Source organism: Hirundo rustica, chromosome 2, assembly GCF_015227805.2.
Source record: "Hirundo rustica isolate bHirRus1 chromosome 2, bHirRus1.pri.v3, whole genome shotgun sequence".
NCBI classification, from domain to species: domain Eukaryota; kingdom Metazoa; phylum Chordata; class Aves; order Passeriformes; family Hirundinidae; genus Hirundo; species Hirundo rustica.
The window spans coordinates 13,709,088-13,735,246 of NC_053451.1; the positions used below are offsets into that span (position 1 = coordinate 13,709,088).

The following is a 26,159-nucleotide window of genomic DNA, read 5'->3' on the forward strand; positions in this document are numbered from 1 at the left end:
AAAGGCACTCAGAGAGGAGTCTCAGCACAAAAAAGGGCCCAGTGTGGCCTGAGGGACAGAGACAACAATGATGCTGTAATGCTAAATGAGACTTAGGTTATTAAAAGAAGATAAAGTCATAATAAGTATTTTATGGAAGAACTGTATTACAGGGAGGAGGGAAGAATGACATTCTGAAATGCGCTGCAAATTATTTCTATATCTAGTCAAAGGTTTAGTGCTGGTTCATCACCGTTTTCCACCTGCTGCTTATTCACAGCTTACCATTCGTTGAGTTGAGTTCTGTAAGTGTCATGAATTCATCAACTTCCCTGTTAAGCCTTTCAAAAGCCAGAGAATGGCTTTTGAGCAGGTATTACCATGGGACCCTTTCTTCTCTCCCTCCCAGTCATCTTTGCATTTTCATTAATTTCTTTGAATTTTCTTCTGCTTCCCAATGCTTTTGCTGTTAATCATCTCTCAGTGGTCACTCTAATGACTGTACTGTGAAAGTGCTGGGCAGCCCTGTCTCTCACCCAGTCTATTGGCAAACAGGGAATAGTCTGGGAACTGCCAACACTTGAAGTCTCAGCCTGTCCATTGGTGATAAAATCAAGTCTGGCTTAGCAGGAGTTTATGGTTGTAATTGCTTAGATACCAAAATAAGATGTCCCAATGTCCCGTGAAACCCGCAGAGTGATTATACCAGAGTCTTCCTTCAGACTGCTGTTGGTAGTGGTTGTAGGAATGTGCTCTGCCAAAAAGTTGTTGGTGGTGATAAGCAATAAATCTCCCTTTTAATATTAACCTTATGTTTCTTTATGTTGTGGCAATACCTACAGAAATCATAACTTTCTACGTACTGCTGAAACACAGAGCACTAATTTAAAATGTGCTCTCTAGTCTTTACTGTCATTATATTCCTCACTTCTTTTGAATCTTATAATAATTATTACCTTCACAGCATCCACACTTATTTGTTGTTATTACAGGTGTGCTGTTTATATCGTGGGGAAATATAAATAATGCTTAAGAAAACATTAACAAGCTCATACAGTATTTTGCATAAAAATACTGTATTCTACAATATGTACTACAACATAATTTCTGGTATTATTTTACAGTGTTTATATAATTAAAAAACAACAAAAAAACCCCCATGTTACTGAAAGGAGGGACTGTTTAGATAACACTAGAGAGGGCCTAATGTGGAGCTAAAGCAAGCAGTTGATTTTAAGGGAGATTTTGAATAAGAAAAAGTATGTGGGAGATAGATATATCGAGCTATTTTTCTCTTAAGCTCTCAGGACCAGCATTCTAAAGGATATATTGCAGGTAGTCATCTGAGAATGAAAGTTCTATTTCTGTGAAAAATCATTTGGAACCCATCTGTTTATATTTCACAGAAGTGGTGAGTGCAAGATGTATAAGTGATTGAAGATTGTGTGACTTGTAAAGGGCAAAGGTGTAAATGAGTCTGGTTTACTTCTCTTGGAAAGAGAGTTGAATTTTACAGCCCTAAGCCTAAAACTGTCTAATTTCCTGCCAGAAAAATAATTAGAATTAACACACGTACAATGCTCTACTCTAGAGGCAGGATTTTTAAAGCATCTTAGGGGAGGGAAATAGGGGAACTTTGTTAAAAATAGGGGTTGAGTACCAAGGCCTTTGAGCTCTTAAAAACATCTGGTTTTAAATGCAGAGGACTGAGGAGTGTGGCTTTCCTGGTAGGGCTTCTATGAAAGGAGGGGAATGGGAAAAGAAAAGATGCTCTGTAATCCACTGTATAGGGACTGCCTTAGGCCTAGCAAAGGAGAAGGGGAAAGAAGCAGAATAGATCTAAAACTGCCATTTCATACTTGGCCCATTTCTTATCTCACTAGGTTGGGTGTGGAATATTCTTGTAGGCACTAAATCCCTTCTCTTTTATTGTAGCAAGTGCCTGCAGAGACTCGTCTACTTAAAGAAGCGAACCCCACCCCCCTCAAAAAAAAACCACCCAAAAAACCCCTCACAGATAATACTGACATTCATCCAAGTCCACTGCATCATCTTATATTCTGATGGTTTTGTTGACTTGTTTTCATCTATTTTATTGGGGACAGTAAGTTTTTAATGTTCTCCTAAAAACACTTCATAAGCCAAAACCAACAAAATCATCTCAGAACTGCATATAGTTAGATAAAAATGTTCCTCTGAGTTCCCATAAAACTGTCTGCTGTATTATTATTTATTAATTGTTGCTTAAATGCTTTCTGTTAAAGCTTTAAAAGTGACCCTTGTAGTAGGGACAAATGTAGTAGAATGACATTGCTATAACACCTGTCTATACCCAAAATGTTCCGGTTTATTGCCTGCAATGAAAGGGTGATTCTGGCTATAATATCATTTTTACCTATCTTGGATAAGAGCTAATTAAGGAGTACAAACTTTTCCTATGCAAAAAGTTAACTTTTGAAGAAGTTGTTTGTGGTTTAAATGTCATGTGAACTTTAATGTCAGGGCCTTAGAAGGGTTTATGGAGAAGTCAAGAGCATTGTTAGGAGAACAGATGTTGGAAACAGATGCTGTATCCTTGTATGTTTAGCAACACCTCTTTCAGAGCCTTGGTTCTCTACAGCTCTGTATCATAAATAATGTGTTGACTCACTCTTCATCCTTCTGCTGTTGTACTGAAAGCTAGGCTATGTTTGGATCCAGTAAAGTGCATTATTGTATCCAAGGGCTGAGCTGGTTAAAGTGGAGACACTTAAATATCCACTGAGAATTTCTATAATTTCCATCCAGAGAAGGTGGATTTTTAAATTTTTGTTTCTGGGCTCAGTCTAATCTCAATCTCTTCAGTCACAGTGATTTAATATGAAAAATAGTTTTCTTGATGGGTTTTTAGTGCAGGTGAGTGGATGACATTCCCAGGAAATCTGCAAGAGTTTCAATAGTGATGCTGATTTTTAGCTTTTTATTTCGTTTTAATGAAAAAAATTAAAGGCAGACTGTTTATAAGAAAAACTCAATTGAATCTTAATTCAACTACAGAATGCGTTTAAACCTTTTTAAGGATTGACTAACACTTGTAGAATATTCAACTCGAAGCAACAAGGAAGTTGACTTTCTTAATGGTGATTCTTTTTTGTCTTTTCCCTGTTGGTTTATGTGGATTCATAGAGGTCCTAAATATATAGCAAAGGTTTGTTGATTTAACTTAAAGCTGTTTCAAAAGTAATTTAACTTAAATAGATACTCCTGTCTAGACTTAAGAACATTTTAATTGGTTTATCTTCATGCCTGATAGACTGAAAACAACTATAGCACACCTCTTTAACTGAATTGATAAATACATTCTTATATTTATTGAGGTAATACAGAAAAGGAACCATATTAATTCTGGGGGGATGGGGGGGGAAGTAATTTATATCTTAACATTTATGCTCTTCCTGATTTTGCCAAGAGGATTAAATATTAAAACATAAAAGCCGCTGGGAACTAGGGATTTTTTTCGCTGACACACACACATACATGATCCATTGGAAGGTGCCCCTGCCCATGGCAAGGTGGTTGGAACTAGGTGATCTTTTTAAGGTCCCTTCCAACTCAAGCTGTTCTATAATTGCAAGAAAGAACCATCCCTATATTATGGGTCCACAATGCCGAATACTCAAGAACTCCTTAGGAAAAACATAATTCTTCTCTATACATCTGAATACCCTTAATTTGGAATTCACTTTTTCAGCCAGTATATTTTGAAGACTGCGTAGCCTAAGGGACTCATCTGCAGTAGAAAATGAGAAACATGAGCAATAGATGATGATTGGAAAAGCTGCATGATACAAAAGGGAAGCCAGAGCATGCAGTAAAAGTCCATTCCTGTGAAACTGTCGGTGAAGTCCATCAGAAGCCTCTTAGAGTAATCAACAGACTGTCCATGTGTTACATCCCCAATGAAGGTAGGAAAGCCAATCAGTAGGAAGATAAAGCACTTTCCAGAGCTTTCCTCTCCCCGTCACTCCATTTGCATGGAAATCCTGCAAACACAGCAGACGTCACGTGGCCCTAATGAGAGCAGGTGTGTTCCCTCACGGATCCCAGGCAGTTGTGGGTGGCAATGAAACCAATCTGCAAATGAGATTTTAAAGGGTGCAATATTTCATCACTGGCAATACTGTCAATGTGCAGAAGGCCCTTCCCTCTCTGCAGAGCAGAATGCGATCAGTTGCAGATTAAGAGGAATGACAGAACAGGGTTCAAAGCACACCCTCCATAGTGTCAACAGGCCTTAATGATAACATAGTGCCTCTTCCCTGAAGGAGTTTCATGTCTTATTCAGTGTAAACGGCAAAAATGTGGCATTTCAGAACCAATGCTGTGTTTTTCTATTGATGCTGTCATAGGGGCTGTTTGTCAGATCTCATTTTCCTCAGTGATTCATCAAACAGGGACAGTTCGTGCATGCAGTATCAGAATAAATAACTTGCAACAATGCATTGGACACTGTAGTGCTTTATTCATCTCCTGCCTGCTTTGATGCTATCTGATGTGTCAGAGACTTTGGGTAGGTTCAACCAGGTGCGTGTTTGGTACTTTTCAAGCTGCGTGGCTGATTAGAAAATAGGGATATTATTGAGTTAATGGATGAGAAAAGCAGAACTATGCATTTACATTCTTTCTACTATGGAAGTTCTACACTCTTTGAAAGTGCCATTAATGCAGCTTTTTCTCTTGCTCTTAAATTCTGTAGTTTCGTCAAATTACAGTCCTTCTAGCAATGAAGAAAAATTGGTCTAATAAACTCCAAACTGATTAAAATCTAATTTACTCCCACAGCACTTGCTATCACCTATAGCATGCAAATGCATGACCTGACATTATTTAGTAACCACTAATATTGTCAATGTTTCTGTTTTAGAAGGGTATTGGCACTAACAAACCAGGAGTTCTCAAGAAGTACTGGGCATTTCTGGCCAGCACAATGTGACCTGAGTGTAAATCAAGATATTGGATGTCTTTTCATTGCTAACATGGGAGAGTGGTGTGTGTGGCTTTAAGTCTTAAAATATCTGAGGATTAGTTTTTATTATTGTGGGATTTTGGCAGTTTAGGATCTGATGTGAAATTGTTAGAAAAGGTGAGAGGAGGAAGACAGGCATAAGGAAAGCCAAGTGAAAATTTGACACGTAAGAGGTTTCTCTTTTGGAAAGAAGATGTTGATCAGTGTTATGGGAACTAGGCAGGTTTTCTAAAGGGAAATACTACAAAAGTTTCACACAGTCTGACTTTGGGTGCCTGAATTAATACGCTAATTCCCAGAGACTGTACAGGGTGTTTGGGTTGGAAGGGATCTTACACATCACCTACTTCCAACAAAAGTTCCTCTTCAATATCTGCATAAAGTGAGGGCAAATATTGTAGTTTACGTGCAAATTGTACACCCTAGCTTGTGTGAGGTTTTGAATAAGAGAAAGTATCAACCTGTACTTGCTACTTGGGTTGCAGTTTAATTTTCTTTTAAAATCCACTTTTATTGCCTGAGTTCAAGGGATTCTGACAACTTCTTCTGCGTGCGGTGTGTTCTCCTGGATCTGCTGGAACGAAAGGCAGAAAAAAATTTCCCTTCTTTTTAATCCCACTTTGTCCATAGTTGCTAACTCTCACAGAAGTTGTTCTAGGGAACAACCCTTATGTGGTCTTAAAGGATAAAAAGCTTCCGAAGTTCAGTTTAATAGTAATTTAATTGGCATAATGATAATAGTATGCAGTAGACATTTTTCTGATTGTTTTATTGCTTCGTATTCCAATCTTCCAGCCCACCTGACTGAAAGATCAGTTGGATGACACAATTTTCCACAATATCCAACTATTTTCTTCAGCCAAATCACAGGAGAAAAAAAAAAAAAAAAAATTCTGGGTCGTCTGGGAAGCACAGCAGTCGAACTATTTCTGTGGCAAAGATGACAGTATCCAGCAGGATTCTTTCTCTCTCTGGGGATGTTTAAATTAGCATAATATGAGTATAACCAACGCAGGACCATTATTAATTAGTTTTGAAAACAATTATATGCACGTAAGTGTGTAATAAAAATTTCCATGCGTATTACATTTTTGTACCAACACAGGTATACATAACTCATAAATTGTCACAGCAGGGGAAGTAATTTTTCAATGGTTAAGTAATTTTTCATTGGTGTATGGTAAGGGTGCAATCGGTATTTTTTTCCATTCTTCTTCACCGGAGAGCTCATTTACACATCAGTCAGAAGAACACGTGAAACTGTGGTATTCTTTTCAGTGTGGATTTAGTAACTGCTTTCATTAAAAACTTGCTGGTAGTTTTCTGTCATGTTTTGATCAAAATCCCCAGCAGTGTTCTGCTCTGGAGCGTCCTTCTAGCATGAGTAGTGGGCTGGAAAATGTCACTAGATTTAAGATAATGATTTATCATTTCATGAACAGAATTAATGGATGTGTCTGTGAGCATGAGAAACCAAAATCCAGTATACTCTTACAGTTTTTGACCTTATTAGGCATCTTTAGCATTGCTTTCAGGAGAAAAATTATAAAACTAAAGGCATCGGCAGTTCATCCAGTGGTGAGAGAAACAGGTAATACACAGGAAGTTTGGGGCTGCTGGGTAGGTGGTGGCAAAATGCGGAGAAAGTGACTTTCTGGTTAGAGAGTGGCAGATGTATATTGAAAGTGAAACATGGGGTCCTTTGTCTTCCTAACTACAACTCCAGCTTGTATGTGGTGTGCAGTCCATCAACATAAATCCATGAGAATTTCTAAATTAGACTCCTTCTCCCAGAGTAAATCTTCAAATATTCCCATTCAAGGGGCATCAAGGGCAGAAATTCTAAGAAATGAATGTGTAGAGAAGAATTAATCTTCAGAAAATGTGAAATGAATACTCTTGCTAGATATTTATGATGTAGTTGCACAGCTGTAGCATGTTGGAAACAGCTAAAAAGTGTGAGTTAGACAGAACTCTTCTCTGGCTGAAATCACCACAGCATATACTTTTTTTAGCAGCTGATGAAATTTATGGATTTCTCAGTTCCACAAAGAATTATGGCTGTGTAAAATATTATTAAAGCGTCTTATATGATTGAATGGTTAATAGATTACATGGGTAAAAGAGTAGTCTGGACTAGGGAAGCCTGGCAATTGCAAATCTACTTCAGCACTGTAGCTTGTGGCATTTGAAGGAGGCTGGATTTAGAAAGGACTGTCTCTAGGGCATGAAGATCCCAGAGGCTTTGAGCTGTTTATTTAGGAATTGAGAAAAAAACATGGAACACAACACACGATGGTAATAATAATAACAATAATAATAATGCATTTTGAATTGGATATTTGTGTCCGTATCATGCAGTCGTTCTTTGCGTGAAAATGCAAACCCAGCATAATTTTATAATGCTTCATTTGCTAATGGAGCAATGTAAACCAACTGAAATACAGACACACAATCGACAAGCAGTGCTATTACAGCTCATTTATCAAACATGTTAGGCTTATGAATGCAGTTTTGCATTGTTTATTAGTTACATTAGTTACACCACTTCATGGCTTACCTCCCTGTGATCTCAATAGACACAACACAGGTATTTGCTGGTTTGAGGATGATTTGACAATCAGTATTTTTCTCTTTTCTCCAGAGTTAGCTTGGATCTTTTTCTGCGAAAAGATATCTGGGCTGGGTTATTGCCCAGTCCTGGCCCTGAACTCTATTTTAAAGGCTCAAGTGGGCCAGAAAAAATGCTCACGTGTTTTGCCTTGTTACTCAGGTGTATTTTTACTGCATACTGCTGTATACTGGCAGTGAAAAGGATCATGCACTTCACTTTGTGGGACCCATTTGTTGAGTTATTTACATACTACTATGAATTTCTCCTTCACAGTGTTTCTAACTTAATTGATAATTACTGAAGGGGTTTGTTACTGGAGGCTTTGGCCTTTTCTTGGGGAAGCATGAAGCAATAGTGCAAAAAGTCTATACAAATTTCAAAAGGAAGCCACAAGCAATTCAAAAGGCATATTGTTTCTGGTGTGTGGTAGTTTTCTTTGTTTAATAGAAGAAAAAAATTACAATACCTTCAGAATAATGGAATATTCGCTTATTTCTGAAACAGTCTGATGTGCACCTTCATGAAGAAAAGAGGGGACTGAGAGGAGCTTTACCACAGTACAGCTTCCTCAGGAGGGGGAATAGGAGGGGCAGGGTCTGACCTCTTCTCTGCAGTTCCCAGTGACAAGGAGCTGAGGGACCAACTTGAAGCTGTGTCAGGGGAGGCTTAGGTTGGCTATCAGGAAAATGTTCTTCACCCAGAGAGTGGCTGGGCACTGGACCAGGCTCCCCAGGGCAGTGGTGACAGCACCAGCCTGACAGAGCTCAAGAACTGTTTGAACAATGATCCCAGGCACAGGAGTATTGATGGGACTCTCCTGTGCGGGGCCAGGAACTTGTGTGTCCTTGTGTGTCCTTTCCAACTCAGAATATTCTGCATTTCATATAATATTTTGCTCATGCAGCTTTTGTTGCAGATATTTTTAATGGATTCCGGATATACAAGACAACAAAACTCATAATCAGCTCCTGTAGTTTTCTTGAGGTTTAAATATTTTCTAAATTCTTCTGAAAAAAAAATGCAAGTTCTATTTTTAAAGGATTTTCAGAAATTTATTTTAGTGTAAAAGATCCTTCACAATATGGTATACCTGTAAGTATTTACAGAACTGAATTAATTTAGAATTTGGGTAGTGAAGGTGATAATTTTTAGTGAATCTGTAGTGGAAAGAAAGAGAATTTGGAAAGACAGAGTGGAAACATTACTTCTACATCATTCTGCTTATAACTTTGATGCCAGGGTATGTCTGGTATTTTGTACTGTTCCATTTGTAAAACAAACCACTTACCTAAGCAGCCCTCCTTCAGTACGTGTGCACAGCTGTAACTGGGTAGAAAAACACTGGTAATGTTGTAGGTGTGTAACTACTCACATTTACAGTGAATATCCTTTTAATCCTTGTTCCCATGCCCTTTATTTCTGTTACACATGTTCCCTTCATCATTGTTGTTTTAAAGGCATCCAGAGGTTTTTCTCTGTCTACAAGGGAATGAAGAACCTGCATAAAAGCCTGTAAATGCAACTCCCCATTAAAAATCAAACCACCATGAATATTATATGAGTGAGAATTAACCATTCCCACTAGTCACAAAATATAATAAAAGCAGCTGAGGTCTCAAGCAGAGGATTTTCATCACTTATTAAACCTCCAGCTTAAAATAGACAAAGTGTAACAATGATTATATTGCAGTATAACGTCATATGCTCTGTATTTTATAATGCCATTTATTTTAACAAATCTATAATCAGTTAACAAAGGTCATTTACCCCTACTGAAATTCTGATTTTGAACAGTATGCAGTCCCATGTACATTAATTTCCACAGACATTTGTCTCTCCCCCTTTGCCTCCATGCATCTGTGCTAAGGGAGCCAAAGTTTATTAGTCACAAGAGGAGATGATCTTAAATACCTCTTGCTTTGAATTTAAATGGGGCCAGTCTAGCTACTTTGAAATTAAAATTAAATTCAAAATTAGCACCCTTGATTATGAAAGAGAGTGTGAGAGAGCAGTCAAGTGTGATTTTTCTGAAAAAATGATCCTTCTGTGATACTGCTATATGCAGTATTTGGTAGTTACTGACACTAGGCTGGGTTGTGACAGGCCTTTTATGTACATGGACATATGTGAAAAAGGACCTTCTCATCATAGGCTGCCTGAAATTCACAGTGCTTAACTTCAGGGGAATGCACTGGCAGATTCTCCACTGATGTCTGGGAAACAGGTTTCACATGTGGTCTTTGGATGCACAAGGCACCAAGAAGAAGAGAGCTATGAATTTGAATGTAAGAGGATCTACTTATTGCTTTAAAAGTCCTAGTGCCACATGACAAAAGAGTGCAGGTTAGTTATAAATTTAGGCTGCTAATTCCAATTCCCCCAAACATTTTTGATAGGTGAACATGACAGCAGCAGGCACTATGCCATGCTGTCAGTCTTCCCACATGGCCGGCACAGATTTCATATTGTGTGCTGTAGTGGAGTTTGCAGCAATCTGCCCATGTGTCTGTGCTGATCAGGGGCAACTGTGAGCAGGAACATGCATCTGCTATCAGTAATTATGGAATTGTAGCCTCAGTGGCAGTACTGAAAGAGTTTTAAAGAATTATTCAGGTACTTTTGGGAGATAACAATTGCAGATGCCATTAGTTCAGGATAATTCAATGCCATCTTGTTATGGCATGGTCATGAGGAAGAATATGTATGCTTTCTGAGATGAGAAATGAATGTTGGAATTTTACAGCATTTTATATTTTCTGCCTCTGAAGGAAAACATGAAACGTAACTCCGAGTGCCTGGATGTCACTTATGTCTTTATTTCTAGGTCACTTAGAAACACTTTCTAGTGGTTTAATACCTGCTCCTCTTTTAATAATTTCTGAATTCATAAATGATTGTGTGCATAGAGTTTGCCCAGGCTTATTTCTTGAATTCAAGGGGAAAACCATCAAAATTTGATTATTTTGATTCTTAACTAAAATACCATAAAACATTCTCAAAAGACTGTTTTAAACTTTCTTGGAAGAAGTGCACTGTGCCTTGGTGCACAACCATATATTTTATCTGAACTGATGAAGGAAGGAAGCTAGAAGGAAGTTTTGGTAAGACAAAATTCTCTTCCAAAGCTTTATTAACCCTCCTAAGTATGGTATCATAAAATTAGTGAAGTATTTCACTTCAACTTTAAACCTTTCTGAAAGATTTTAAATAGTAGTTTAATGATGAATGCAAAGAAGGAATGGGACTGTTTTTTCTGTTAAATTAAAGGAAATTAAATAACTCCTTTTGGTTTTGTAGAGTGTGCTCTTGTTGTGACAAGCATGAAGATGTTTCTGAGAGGGTTGATTAGCCTTTTGCCCTCTCTGCTTAATATTTTCGTCATTCTCTGGAAGTTCCCGTGTGCCTCCCATCAGGATTATTGGAATTTGGAACCTTATCTATAATTGTCTACCAATAGGGGTGACATGATGTCTCTTCGCTGCATTAACTTTATCGTTCCTTGTAAAACATTAACACAGCAAAAATCTGATCTTGTAAATGAGACCCATGTCTTCATCTTGATCAGAGAAATGAAATTTGTAATTCAAATTAGAAAAGTTAATGAACTTAATGCACAGGCTAGGAAAAGTGTTGTAATGTGCCAATTTGGTCTGCCTATGGATGCTTCCAAACATTCCCATTAAGATATTGATTGTGTCCACTTAGCAAAGTGGAGGGGACAGTGAACTCGCTAATGGTTTACACATTACACCGGTAGTGTCTAGACCCACAAACAAAGGAAACCCATTGATAAGCCTTAAAATTCCTTAAAAATTGAATTTAACAATGTAATTATTAATGTCAGCATGCTTCTTTTGAAGACCAAAAGCTGTTGCCGGCAGAATATGCGCCTTTTGTGTTTATTGATATCTATGAAGAATTTAGTGTTCCCAAGCTGAAATAATGGTGGAGGATCTTAGCACTGCAAATAACTACTGTGGTCTCCCATCGCATAAATGACTGATGTAGCTTTATAGTAACATTTTAGGTGGAGACATAATGTTCTGATCATGATTACAGTTTGGAAATTCAAATTCTGCTCCTTGTACTTTCAGAAAATTTTATTTCTGCATTGGTTACCAACAGCTGTGATTCTGTTTTCCATTGGTAGTTGGTGGTGGCTCACAAAGGGTGTTCAGGCACACAATCAGATCGTGTTGCACAGAACTTTATTAGTAGAGTCTGGAGCTGATGGCAGCTGAAAACTTTAAAGGTACCTTGGGGAAAAAAAAGCAAGCAAACAATTTCCAGCCAACACCACCCTGTCCTCCAAAAAAAAAAAAAAAAAAAAGGCAAATATCCAATAAACTGAGGACAAAAAGAAGATATTTTCCTAGTGATTGCCTGTGAAAAATAATAAAGTATATTCTTGGACAAGTGTCCTCTGCAATGCAGTAGGGAGTTTCCCCAGGCACTTTTTTTGGTGAATATCCCTTTGCCTGGACTTGAAGGCTAAAAGCCGAGAGGCAAAGAGTGATCCAGGCAGCTTTACCAGTCTGTGTCACAGAACCCACTGTGACAGTGGTGAGAATCTGCCCGTGCAGGGTTGTGAGTAGAAGAACACTTGGGGTAGTAGGGGAAGCGCTGCCTCGGTATCCTCGGGGTGTGTGCTGATGAAAAGGCAAAAGGTTATAAGGGACAGTCAGGTTGCAAAGTTAGAAATGGAGGGCTTTGGGAATGTTATGGTAGTGGACAGTGCTTTGTATAGGAGATTTGATATTGTACTAGCCCCAGGTGATTTCTAGATTGTGTGACTGTATAGAAGAGTTGTTTATGAGCAAAACAATAACAGCTGCTGCCTTGGCTCCTCACGTCAAGCAGTAAAGTGAAGTAATAACAACTGCAACTGCACTCAAAGGTGTTGTTTTTTTGGTTTTGTTTTGTTTTTTTTTTTTTTTTTTTTTTTTTTGAGTTGTGAAGTGAGCTTCTACATCAGTATTTTCTTCCTCCTGTGTTCAGGACGTTTGTCTCAGAAGATTCATGTTCCGTGAGTTGTGAATAACTGTTTTTCTCATCTTGAGAGATTGTATGTACCAGCTTGTGATCATTTTACTGTTTTGCTAGGCTAATTGTCTACAGTTTTAGGTTACTGGGTGATGTATAAATGTTTGTGGACTTCGTGTTTAACAAACTGTTCTGATTGCCAGACAGCGTTTTTAGTGTGTATACACGTGGTAGCTCATTTTAAATAAGGTCAGGCTTTTGCACAATATGCATCTGTTTCCTCTAAAGCACAGCTATATGTAAATACAAGCCTACAAGGGATAAGCAGTAAAAAGATGCAGTGATTTTTGTGTATTGTGGTTAAAGAAAAATAATATATCGAGAAAATAAACCTTGTGTGAACTGAAGTGAATAAGTGAAATTGATGGGAGTAAGATATTTTAAAATTGAAATAGAGGATATTGCAAAGACCCCAAAAGCTGCATCCTGCATTTAAGTTTGGAAGACCTGGAAGGTGTCTGAAAGGTAGCCTGTGTTAAATGGAGACCTTGAGCAGCCGCTTGCTCGAAGGCAGAACGAGTCGGTGCGCTATTGATTGGAGTACGGGGGGATAAATGTGTGCCTTCTGCCCTTAATGGAAGCTGATTGTTCAGGGACGTACTGGCAAGGCTGGTCGATTCTTTAGCTGTTGTTTACTGGGGAGGACGATATCAATTTTCCAGGGGGATGATTGGTGGGATGTCAAGGCTGTCACCCTCTTCTTCTCATCACTGACAGACAGTTGAGTGACAATTACAGTGATGGGACGTTGTCTGCATTGGCATATACACCAGAGGATAACTGGCAAACAGCAAAAGGCAGCGGCACTTTAAAAAAGATATAATCAGCAGTTGTCAGGACTAGTTACATATATGATGTCTGAATAACAAGGCCAGAGTGTCCTGCCTCAGATGCTGACATAAACTGCACTCTGTATTCTTCAGTTCACACAGAAATTAGCTCTGGGAAAGTTACTGACTGTTGCTAGAAGTCACTGGCAATCTACTTGGGAATTAAGCATCAAGTGTCGCTATTTCGGTGTGGTTCTCCCTGAAAATAAGAGAGCTTTTCTGCAGGACTTCACCATGGAGAGGGGAGCAATGTTCTGAAGTGAGTGCTGAGCTCTTTCAGGGGCTGTGTGTTGGAATTCCTTCTGACTACCCCAACAGTTAATCAGATGGCAGCTGTGAATGTGGACTTCGTGTTTGTGTTACATATTTAACCTGCCAGGCCAGAACACACAGACTAAGCTAAACTTTGCATCTTGAAAGCATTATTTTACGCTACATAGGTCTCTAGTAGGTGTACATAAGTACTTCTTGTTATTAATATCTTGTAATAGTTACAAATCGTTATGCAATAGACTTTGACCTGTAAATGTGAATTTAGAGATAAAACTTAAGATTTCAGTGGTGCATGCTGAGAACTGGTGAATCCAGTTGTGCCTTACATTAACAGCTGTCACTTCCTCTTGCTTCTGGAAGCTGAGGTGAGAATGGGGCTATCAGGAAAGAAGAAAGCCAAGAAATGATTTAAGTGTTAGATTTACGTCACAAAGCATATCTGGCTTATCTGCAATCACCTGTATTCAACTCTTTACTGCTCTTCTTGCCACTCCTGCCAGAAGCTCTAGATTGAGCAGACCTTTTCAGAGAGTGTTTTAGAGGTACTCTCTTCAAACCTCAGTTATTGATTTGACAGTACACTTACATTTACTTCAGACTTTTACCTGGAATATACATCCTGCTGAGACTTTTCTCTGGTGTGCTTCCCAAGATCTCCTGCAGCAAACACAAGAGAGGGCAGAGAACTCATCTCCCTGCATCACTAACTCTTAAACAAGGAGAGAAAATGGAGACAGTAGTTTTAGGAACAGTCCTGTTCTTCTCCACAGGCCTATATCTCTGGTCCTACCTATCATGGATTAAGTATAAAATGTAGTAGTGGTCAGCAGTTCAACAAAGTTGTGCCTCTCCAAAGGGAAACGTATGAATACACTTACAGAATGTAAATGATACCGCTCAAACATATGCTCTCCACATATAATCAGTGGAAAAAATGGTGCAAAGAGCAATTGGTGCAATGAGGAATTGACAGTCAGAATGCTTTTCAGGAAAAGTGGCACAGTTACTCCAACCCCATTGCTGGAGTGTTTGCACTTTCCACACCTGCAGAAATTCTAGTGTTGATTAGATTCTCTACCTTGGACAGTACGTACTTACACGTACTTACACGTACATGTAGGTGGTGAAGGGGTATGAAGGACACACATGCTAATTTTGCCCAGTTTAGGTCCCTGTTTCTCTTATTTTCACTTTTTGACCTCTTTTCATGTGGTGGCTAACTTGCTTTGATATATTAGGGCCTTCCTATTTTTTATTCCTTTTTTTTCCCCCTAAACATTTTTATATATCTGCATGTTCTTTGTAGTCTTCTGTATAGTGTATTTGTTTGCTACCTGTATTTTTCATACCTACTACTTTAGAATTCTCTAATGACACTGCTGTTTGTGGAAGTTCAAGTTTCTTTTGTTTTCTCGATTTTTGAATATTTAGTGTTCCTCCCTACCAAGATAAGGTTGTATTGGGGAGCTTAGAAAAATTTCTACAAGCAGAGGTCATGATTTGTGACCTGTTGGTTTCCAGGTACAAAAAAAAAAAAAAACCATAAAAAGTTGCACCTAGAATTGCCTGGTGCAGCAGAGATACAATATGACACATGAAGTTGGCTGTCACCCAGCTGTGAATGGCATTAGAGAATTATGTCATACACTTATCTTCCCTTTTTCTGTTGTAGGTTTTTTTGGTTGGTTGGTTGGTTTTTTTGGGTGTTTGTTGTTGTTGTTTTTGGTTTTTTTCCCTGAAATTATATTTTCCTTGAGTGCTTTTTTTTTGGCTATGCTAGGGCATTTTTCAGGTTGGTGCTGTGAAAGAATATGATGTAGCAGTATAGGGACTTACTTTGTATTTTTATTTTAAACAAATGGTTCATCATCCTGCATAAAAATACCAGTGCATACAATTAATACGGAAGTTTATTTTTGATGGGTCTCATGAAGACACCAAATGAGTATGTTTATTAATTTCTTTTTTTTCTAAGCCACCAGTTAATTGATTTTGCACTGTGCTCATTAAAAATAGATGCTTTGCCTTTCAGAGGGCTGTCTGGGAAACCTAAGGCAGGGCACGACTCCTCTGGGACACCATCAACTGACCATTCCATCAGGCAGGGAGAGAGTGGTCATGGCGCTTGTCAGAGCTGAAGTATATTTACTTCATCTCCCAGCAGATAAACATTTGCAAGGCAAATAATAAATTAGCCATTAATCAGGAGAGTGGCTGTGTTTGATGAACCCTGAATAGAGTGGAGATGTCAGGTAAGGAGACAGAGTAAACCGACATTGTAGACTGAGCCACGTGGAAATGACTGGTAGCAGTTCTGAAAGCTTTTGTGCTGCGTTTTCAAGAGGCTTCCAAGGTTAAAGTAAAAGAAGACAGGAGACGTGAGGCTACCACCAGTTTCTAATTTTCAAAATGGTAGCATTATTCAGTCTTTCACCTCAATTAGATAATTAGACCTGCAGCATTATTGCAGCTAGATGTGATACAGGGAAGAAAAAAAAAAAAAAGGACTTTACAGACAAGGTACAGAATGCCCTATTATTACCAAATTATTCAAGGCATACATTTGTTCAGACTTAATGATCTCAATACATCTTCAGGTGAAAGTTCAGACTTCTGATTGACAGTTTTTCTAAAATATTAATTTCTGCTACATTAAGTCAAGGGCTTTTTTACAGCATTTACAGTGTAAATAAGTGTTTTTCTCAAAACAGTGGGAGAATGCTACTCCGTTATTATCCAGGCAATTTCATTAAAGATTGGGTGTGTGCTTTAATGGTCATACTTGTAAACAGAACTGAAAATAATGACAGAGTTTCATAGATGCCATTTGTGGGTGCTTAATTTGAGCATCATTCTGGAATTACTAAATCATCTAGGGAAACTTTAGATGGCCAAACTATTGAAAACTGGGCAGTTGATGTCTCAAAAGAATTATTCCTAATGGGTTTTGGTGTGAGCTTGTAAATAATTTGAAAAGTACGATATTGTCGGGATTCTGTAAGCTTTCCCAAACTGAAATAGGGCTTGTAACACACTTCTTAACTGCCAGGCAAAATTACCATCCTTACAAATATCACATCAGTTGTTTAGTCTCAGTACGATCTCAATGTTAGACATGCTCTTAGCTTTCGGGTGTCATGAAACACTGCTTGAAAAATAGATCTGCACCTTTTTTTCTTGAGTGCATTTTTTTTTCCAAGATAGATTACTTATACAGTTGCAAGTTTTTGGAGTAATCAGAACATTCAAGATGTTTCATTTTCATCTTCGCTCCTTCAGCACAGTGTAGCTCCTACAAATGAGTTTGCAGGCTCTCAAAGGGAACACCTTTGGTTTCTAAGATCATCTGTTATTGTTCATCTCGGTGGCTCTTGAAAACCTTTGAATGACTAATTTTGCATTAACACTTGTTCAGTTCATTAGCAGGACTTGAGGCAAACGGCTTAAGAGAAAAAGTAAGCTATTGTGTGTGACGGTGCTTTTTTACAAAATTAACAGATTTCGAATGAAAATATTACTGGTTACTCGTTTATAGCTTGTTCATTGCAGATACATGTTACCTGGTGTGGCTTTGGTTTACAAGTGCCCCTCCCAGCCATTATTCCAGTTTCAGAAAGGAGCTTTTTTTCCTTGGCAGTCATGTGCATGATTTTCTGTTTTTTAGTTTGCAAAGGAACGAGACAGTTTTCTACAGGATTGCCAGGGATTTTTTTTTATTTATTTGTTTCAAACAACCCTCCTCCATTATGTAACTAGCCAAAGATCACTTCTGTCTCTAAAACATTCATATTGTAACCCATCTTATGTGTTTCCATTTTACTACTGCTGGAAATTGTGCTGCAGGTGAATGTCTCAGCAGGAGAAAGCTTTTCTTCCTACAGTTCTAATTCTCTTGAAAATTGAAAATAGAGCCTTCATGAAAAAGAAATCTCTGAACACAAAAGGTTTCTAATCTATGCATATGTAGTCAGAGTAGATTTGAGGGGTTTAGAAACAAGGCAACAAAAATTCAATAAAAATGTTTTTCTATCTACATCGTCTGGGACAGCTATTCAAAGGCGCCTGTTGTTTTTTCTGAGGGTTTTTTTTCCTAAAGTTAACTGTTGTTTAATTATAGACTTGCCTTAAGTTCTCTAGCCGTTTTTTGTAGGTCACAGAAGATCTTTCAGTTTTTTAATCTGCCTGTATATAGAAAAGAAAACCCACAGAGAGTGAAAGGAAGCAGAATTATTCTCAAATCTAGATGCTTTCCCCTATCTCTTGTGATCACAGCAAATCTCAACAGTCATTTATAATATAATAACATACCGTTCCTTTTTAGTCAGCAGTATGATTCCAAAATTAATGATGACCCTTCAGATTCCAATTTTCTGAATTTAACAGAGCCTCCAAATGTGAAACCAGCTTTCAATACTGGTTTGAAGTATCACAGGATACCTGTGAAGTACAAGTATGTTCCTGTAAGAATGGTAGTATTGCTTTGGAGTGAAATGGTGCCTCCAGTATTTTTCATAATGCTGTTTTGTTATAAAGTTGTTTTACTTCACAGTATGTGGAGGAGCTAATAAATTATTTGGGCAGAAATAGCCAAGGCCGCAGAATGTGTTTAAGAAGCTTCTCATCAAATAACTGTCAGAAAACTGATCTTGAAAAGATAAGTTTGCAGATAAGTGGCCAGAAGACTCATGACAAAGGTATTTTAGTCTCTCTGGCATTTTGTCTTTGGGAAGGACTTGAGACTTGGACTCTATCCATCCAGGGAGATCAAACATTAGGTATTCTAACACAGTGTTATTGAACATTGGTATCAAAAGAAAAAAATCACACTTTCTTCTATTATTATTTTTTAGCACCAGATTATTTTTCACAAGAAAGCCTTCAATTTAAATAATTAAAAAATGTACTCATTATGATGCTCTTTTATTTAAAATTTATATTGTGTTAGAAGCAGACATCAGTAGACTGAAAAAACCCTTTGTTTTGCATGTGTAGTTTTAAAAGTATTTGGAGATATTTTTTTCCTGGCTTTTTGTTGGTTTTGTTTAATTGGTAGTGGTTTAGACACTAAATGGAATGGATGTTTCAGGCTTTTTTAATTGAATTTTGAAATCCTCCTTCAATTTGCTGCAGCAGCCTTGTGCTTAGCTTTCTACAAACCCCTGTCCTCAACACAACAGAGCAGTGTATTCATATGTAGATAACATGCCAAGTACTCCTGACTGTCTTGGTTAGGTTTCGGAAAATGGCCTTTAGGTCTTCTATTGTTCCGTTGATTAGCCAAGTTTTACAGAGGTTTATGTCAGAGAAATCTGGATGCCCACAGCCCTTGTCCTTTACAGAAACATATTTTAATGTTTGTAGATTAGAAATTTGTTACTGAATGGGAAAGCAAGATTTTTAAATATATGTAACAGTATAATGAAAACAGTACGTGCATTGTGCAGAGAAATAGGATTAACCTTGGTGTATTTGCACTGAGCCTGATGGAAGGAATGTTTTGTTTAGCTACCCAAAAATACAAACGTGTCTTGCTCTCAAGGTACTTTGCACTGGTGTTAGTGTCTCAGGATCACTAGCTTGTATATGTCAGGTAACAAGGTAGTTTAAATGTCAGTTCCTTTATTTATTTCAAACCTTTTATAATTCTCAGGCTTTGACTTTGTCACTCCTCTTTTCTGATTGCATAATGGTAAAACAGAGATTATAGTTTTTCACTGTGTAATCAGTAGAGGACAAGGGACTATATTAGACTGCATCGTGCAGAAAGCATCTTTATTTTTTTTTTCTTCAGCAATTTTGTGGATAATGAGAGAATTATGGTAATGAACAATATCCTTTTTTAAAATCTTTTGCAAGTAGCAGGGAAACTGGGCTGCTGTGAGCTCACAGCCATTAAAGCAGAAAGCAGTAGTATAGATGTAGAAAGGTGAGTTACACAGTTACTTTGCTATCAGTCTCGCAAAGTATTTCTTATTTACTTTATTAAGCTGTTGTTTCCCATAGACATCTTGACTGAGCACATCATAAACTCTCTTCAACCCAGCTGTGGCTAGATACCAGTTCTGGAATCTTGGGCTCTGTACCTGCCCTTGCCTCCTATGATTTCCCTTTGCTCTTTTCTTGCATCTCATCCTCTCTTTGTAAGTAAGTGTCCTGGTGAGTTGAAGTTCTGCTAAGTTTGTTATCTTCCTTCCTTCTTATTCGTGTTACAAGTATAGTGGCACAGGATGCACCTGAGGGGAATGTTACATTACCTGAAAACTAACCTGACAGCACACAAACATTGGGAAAAGGCAGACATGGAGTCTGCTGTGCTTTCTGAATGCTTAATCAAATCAAATTATATTCTTCTGCCTTGGTTTCTGGTCAGCTTTAGGAGGAGAGAGGCCACTATATCTTTGGCCTGGATTGAAATCATAATTCAGCAAATGAACTTCCCTTCCCGGGTTCACTGAGTTTATTAGGAAATCTCCACAGCCAATACTGCTTGCTTTCTTTGTTAAAGTACTAGTTTGTGATATTTAGGTAGTTATTTCTACTTAACTTTTGCACTGACTAATCTCTAAGCTTCAGTAATGTTTAAAAAGGCAGAGATGGTATGGAACTTTCCAGATTAATTATTGTGTCTTTTTTTTTTTTTTTTTTTTTTTTTTCCCCCTGATGAGCCAGTAACATGGAATAATTATACATATTGCAAAATAGGGCTCTGGACATCAAACTCCGTAGTTTTGTGTTCTCTGATGATTCACCATGATTTCACTTTCCCAGCAGTGAGTTTTCGTAAGTAGAATTAGTGGAAAATGCTCATATTGATTGTAAGAGACTCATCATACTTTTTCTTCTCCTGTTGTATCCCTGTTGTGTTTGCTTCTTCACTAGAGTGCTCCAATACAAGCAGTTGCCTTTATACCCATCACTATTATGTGTAGAAGAAGATCAGTAGAGCTCATTAGTTGCTGAATTACATTTTCATTCTCAAAGCCGAGAATGAAAACACAAGACTCACAGTTAAAGCAGTCAAGGTACCTTTAACTCTTTGAAAATTTTTCACTGTTTGGCTTCCCCACAGAGGACTTCTTAGGTTCATCACTAGTTTTTGGTCTTTCTCCTGTGTATTAAGGACTTTTGAATATCCATGTGTTGGGGGGAAATAAGCAAGTTCCTACATCCCCAGTGCAGTTCAGCTGCAGGTTTGAAATCTCTGCTGCTCTCTCAGGGGCACTGCAAACAGAGGGCTCCTGTCTCCCATGTGAGAACTCCAAATGCTGCGTTAAGTTACTCACCTCACTTCTGTAAGCACGTTTGCTTCTCTTTCTGTTTTGAAAGGGATTTGCAACTCCTGCTTATTTGTTGAAAGGAGAGAGACCTAAGTGCCAGCCTTTGTGAGGCAGTTCTGTGTTATCTTCTCACTTGAGGGAAATGGATTCCAGTAGTGGGAAAACAAAAAGAAAAGGAGGAGGGAAAAAAAAAAAAAAAAAAAAAAGTCACGTGGAAGCTGGACAAAAGGTTGTCTTAAACAGCTTTGTGCTTATAGAGACTTTGTCCCATCCACTCTGACTCCTGTTTGCCTTCACTTAGCTTAATGCCAGACCTTCCCCTAAAGCAGGGCGATTGCTTCTGCCTGTGAGGAATATCAAGCATCAATCAAAAAAATGCTCAACACTGTGATACACTTTTTCACCTTTGAATCTTAGCTCTATTTGAAATCACATTTAGCCTGTGCAATTTGAGACATGCTTTTGTGGCTGTGGGGCAGCTAAAAGTGTGTGGCATTTTATATATGGCAGTTCTGTGTGGTTGGCTTTACCCATACCATATATACCATATATACCGTGCAGTTATAAAACAAGCCAAAATGCATTCCTTGCTAGTTTTCCCAATTTCAGCGTCTGCAAACTCGCTCAGTAGCTGCTTTGCTTATAATTTGTATGAACTGTCCATCCAAACTGGATGTTTCCAGAGGTTTTGAAACTGTAATTTCCCCTTGGTGTCACTGAAGTGGTGGTTTTGAATGACTGTGTATTTTGCACAAAAATAGAAAGAGCAGTAGAAGGGGCATGTTTTAGAAGGAGCAGGCTCAGACAGCTGCAGAACAGCAGCCTGTGTAGGTCAGCCCAGGCTGAAAGTTGCAGCTGACAGTGCTGAGGAGATAGAGCTGCAGTCCATTTGTAATGAGATAAGGGATACTGACAGCAACACTGAGTTAGTGGCTCCCCTCCAACGAGAGCTATTGACTGAACATTAGGTTTTGCATGAGATGGTGATGCAGTCGATAAAAGCATCAGGCCTTGTTTGGAGTTACACCACCGATTACTCCCTAATTTGCTGCCTGGAAGTGAGCCACGGGCATTTCAGCCTTGTGTTTAGTGTTGATGAGATCTAGAGCGAACATTTAATCTTATGTTTACTAGAAAGCCACTTGTAAGGAGGATGCAGCACCACAAAAGGGTAACTCTCTGATGGCTTTCCAGCAGTAGAGCTTTGTTTTAGCAGTAACCCAGTTCAAAGCTGCAACTTGATAAGGATTGTTCGCTCTGTAAGCTGTAGCTCAGGGCAATCTGTTAAACCTTTGATGAGTGACTTTTTTTTTTTTTTTCTCTTTCCTTCAAGGTATATGTGATGTTTACCTGGTGATTAAATCAAAGTACTCTTTTTCCAAATTACAGCAGTCCCAATTCTTCAGTGTTCTCTAGATGGAAAGGGACATTTATTCACTTGGGTAGTCTCACTGCTGGGAGTCCACAGTTACCATGGGCAAGCAGTTTGCAGAGCTCTTTGAGCAGCTTCTTCCTCTTTGCTCTGACAGATTTCTTATCAATAGTGCTTTATAAACGCTGTTTGGTTTTTAGATTTATTCATGCGGTGGATTAATTTGAAGTCTTTTTTGTTGTTGTGTCTAGAAAGTTACTGAGCACGTACAGGAGATGTGTGATTTGCCTTGCATCAGGACTACAGACTGATAAGGCTTACCTGAAATACAGCTTCAAGTGTAAGCCAGCAAATGGGAAAGGAAAAAAAAAAATATAAGAGAGGAGAGACAACAGTAACTGAAGTAATCTTTAAACATCTTTCAGGAATGCATTTGTGAGATTTCAGCACAGTTCTGTTTCCAAGAAATTGGTTCGTTCAGGTGCCTAAAAGAGAAATCTTGGCCACAGGAAAAAAAAAAAAAAAATACAGCCGAGAGATTTGGTACAGAAATTAAGTTTGTTTAGGAGATTGGAGATATGAGGTTTTTCACTCCTTGGCTTTTCATGCATTCATAACATGTTCTTTTCCTCTCCAGTGGTGATTTGGATCCCCTGTGCAATGAAATATGCAAACTTTAAATAATTGCTGTGGGAAAGAATCATACCACAAAGAAAACAATGTTCCCCAAATCATCACTAACCCTAGCTGTGGTGTAAATCCTTCAGAAGAGGTCAAGTAACATCTGTTTAGGAACCTTACCAGTTTCATTACAACTGGCCAGTCTCCCTAAAGATATCCTCCCTTATCATTAGGCATATGAGGAGATGCTTTTTCCCATTTTGTAATTCCTGTTGCATGAAAATTAGTCGAGTTTCTATTCCTGTTCCATCGGAAAGTTGAGCAATCTGTGTACAACCTATGAATTCTGACTAATTGCACACATTGTTTAGCACTATGGGATTTGTGCTTGTTATTGCTTTAGCTGAACAGTCTGGATTAGAAAGTGTTTGTGGCATTACGTGGCTGCTCCAAGGGCTCTGTTCAGGCTTAGACAGCCCTGTCTGTCCAGTGAGGTCATTCACAAGGAGGTCAGTTTTGCCAGCCCTGCTGTCAATGTGCTGATAGCCTCTGTCTGCCTTTAGAAATGTTCCAGTCCTTTCAGCATGGGAAGACAGTCACGCTCCGTCCAGGCCGTTGGCATCGTTTTGTAATGACTTTTTCTGTATTTGTCTGAAACTTGGAAAAAGGAAGTTTGTGTATCACATAAGCTTTTGGTCTGCCATTTTTGTATATGCTGGAACCATTCTAACATGGTAACAGTCAAGTTTCATGAAGGATGGTGCTCGATTTCATTTTTTGTGTTGATTGTGACTAATAGGGGATTTCCAGAGTTATTTTCAAAGTAACTGCAGAGTAGGGCAGAATGCAAAGAGCAAAATGACATGGGTTTAAAGTAGGAGGTATCTTTTAGGTTGTTGAACTCTCATCAGAGGTGGAAAGCTGGAAAGGACATATTTTAAAGTTCAGAAACTCGAGAACAGAAGTCCTGAACTATGTTAGAGGTGCTGATGGAGGAAAAGGAATTTTTTGTGGGAAAAAGAAAGGACATCACTTTAAGGAAGTATACACTGGTCTTATATTATCTGCTTGTGGGAATATGGCCTGATGTAAAAGCAAGAACATTATTTTAAGGTTTAATTTCCTGTATCTCTATGTCCCTTGCATAAGAGAGTATAAACTGTGCAACCTGACCCTGACAAAGCCCACCCAGAGGTGGGACTCCTGGGGGAAAGTGCATTTGATTTTCCTGTTTGCTGTAGAGGTTCGTTATAGTTTGGATGTCACCTCTAATGTTCCTGGGAGCTGGGTGGCTGGGTTGTATGTGGTTATTTCTGTTGATGGTTGGCTCTAATTAAGAGAAGGCTTATGCACAGCAATACACCAGAGGAGCCATGGACTAAACCAGCACTACCACACTGCTGCTGACATTAAGTGATGCTGTTCTTCCTTTTGCTGGAGGGCAATGCTTTCCTCAGAACAGAATATCCCCGAGCTAGTGCAGGGGATATTAAACTCATGCAGATGTATTCAGGCTCTTATAGCTGTTCAGTGTTATGATTTAATTAAATTAATTAAGCCAGAACAGTACTCGAGCACTGAATAATTTATCAAAATAGATTTAAGGGGAGAATCAAAACAGTGTCTCTTCAAATTTTATCTGGTGTACGGGAAACTTTGTTGTGCTGTGATCGTCCTCTGTAAACAGGCAGGCCCTGGACAAAAATCCTGAAAGCAGCTGAGTGGACTCCATGGAAATCTCTCCTTAGTGCATATGGCACAGAATTTAGAGGCAGGCTTCTAGGCAATAAATGTGTAAGGAGAGTGTTTGTAAAGAGATGTGACACAGCGCAGGGGGGTGGGGAGCCCGCCCAGGCCGAGATTTCTCATGAGTAAATGATACACAGAGCTGTATTCAGAGCCTCCCATGGTCTAGGGGGGAAAGTAAGGGAACATTTGCTGTAGTACACTCCAAGAAGATTGGCAACATCAAGAGTGGCACCAAGGGTGGGCAGGCATGACTGGTCTTTGTTAACCTTTTCAGGCCACTGCCAGCATGACTGATGTGTGATGGACTACTGTATTTTCTTGAGGCTCAAAAGCCCCAGACTGAAACATCAGTTTAGACGAAGCTTCTGCTTCCAGCTTGCTGGATTTTGCTGGTATAGGATTTTTCATTCTACCAACTGGGTCATTTTGTGTGCTTTTTGACAGTTGATCATAGACATCTTAAAGCTGGTGTCCTTATTCTGCTTTTGCTTTTGTTGTCCTACTGTGCTCTGGTCAGTGTCCTGCATTTTTTTCCTGGAAGAAAGTTTCTTTTAACTGTCTTTCACAATTGAGCTGTATGTCTTCAGAGTGAAAGATAACTCTTCAATAGCATCAGCATCACACAGGAAGTAAATATGTGTACTCAATAAATTGAACCTATAGAAAATCCTTTCTTAGGAAGGCGGGTGGTAGTTAGATAAATTGGAATTTGGATCCTACAAGAACAAGAGGACTTTACCAAAACCCCCAGGGCTCATAGCAGTGCAGTGCTGTCTCACTCCAGCCCTGAGGTGCAGACTGAACACCACATTGGCTCTGGTTCAGTCTCTATTGAAGTTCTTGGGAGTAGGAAATCCCCTGCTTTTAATCTGTCCCTGAGAGGGAGCAGTGTCAACTTTGAAGCATGAAAACACTTCCTGGTGCACCTGTGTTTTCCTTGGAGGACTCCCATGCAAACATGGTCTTCCTCAAAACTGTGGGATCTGAGATCAAAACCCAGGGCAGAACGGCTCTGGAGGCAGGAACAGTCACAGTTCCGTGGCTGTGCAGTGGGGTTTCCTGTGGGAAATCTCGTCAGTCCTCCTGAGACCATGGCCATGAGGAAAACCACAGCTGAGAAAGAACTCAGGTGATGCTGAGCTGGATGCAGCTGTGCTGTTCTTGGGGGAAAGGATGCACATCTGTGTTTGTGACTCTTGGGTTGCAAAACCAGCAGCTTTCAGGCTGGGCTGGGTTGGCAGTGGTACCAGAAAGTAAAGCCATCACACGTTCCTCACTTTTCCCTCTACCATGTAAAGCAGTGCCTCTGAAACTCCACTGACAGAGGTGGGTTTTTTTGTTTTATTTGGGTTTTTTTTTTGGTAGTGTCTGTGTAAGTAAAGACACGTAGGATTAG

The 26,159-nt window shown here is 38.9% G+C and overlaps 1 protein-coding gene across 9 annotated transcripts in view; it reads left to right on the top strand.

The window, feature by feature from the left end:
• The window catches only part of ROBO2 (roundabout guidance receptor 2), an 865,503-nt gene that overhangs the window by 513,967 nt on the left and 325,377 nt on the right, over window positions 1-26,159 (top strand). The gene's annotated exons all lie outside the window — the stretch shown is intronic.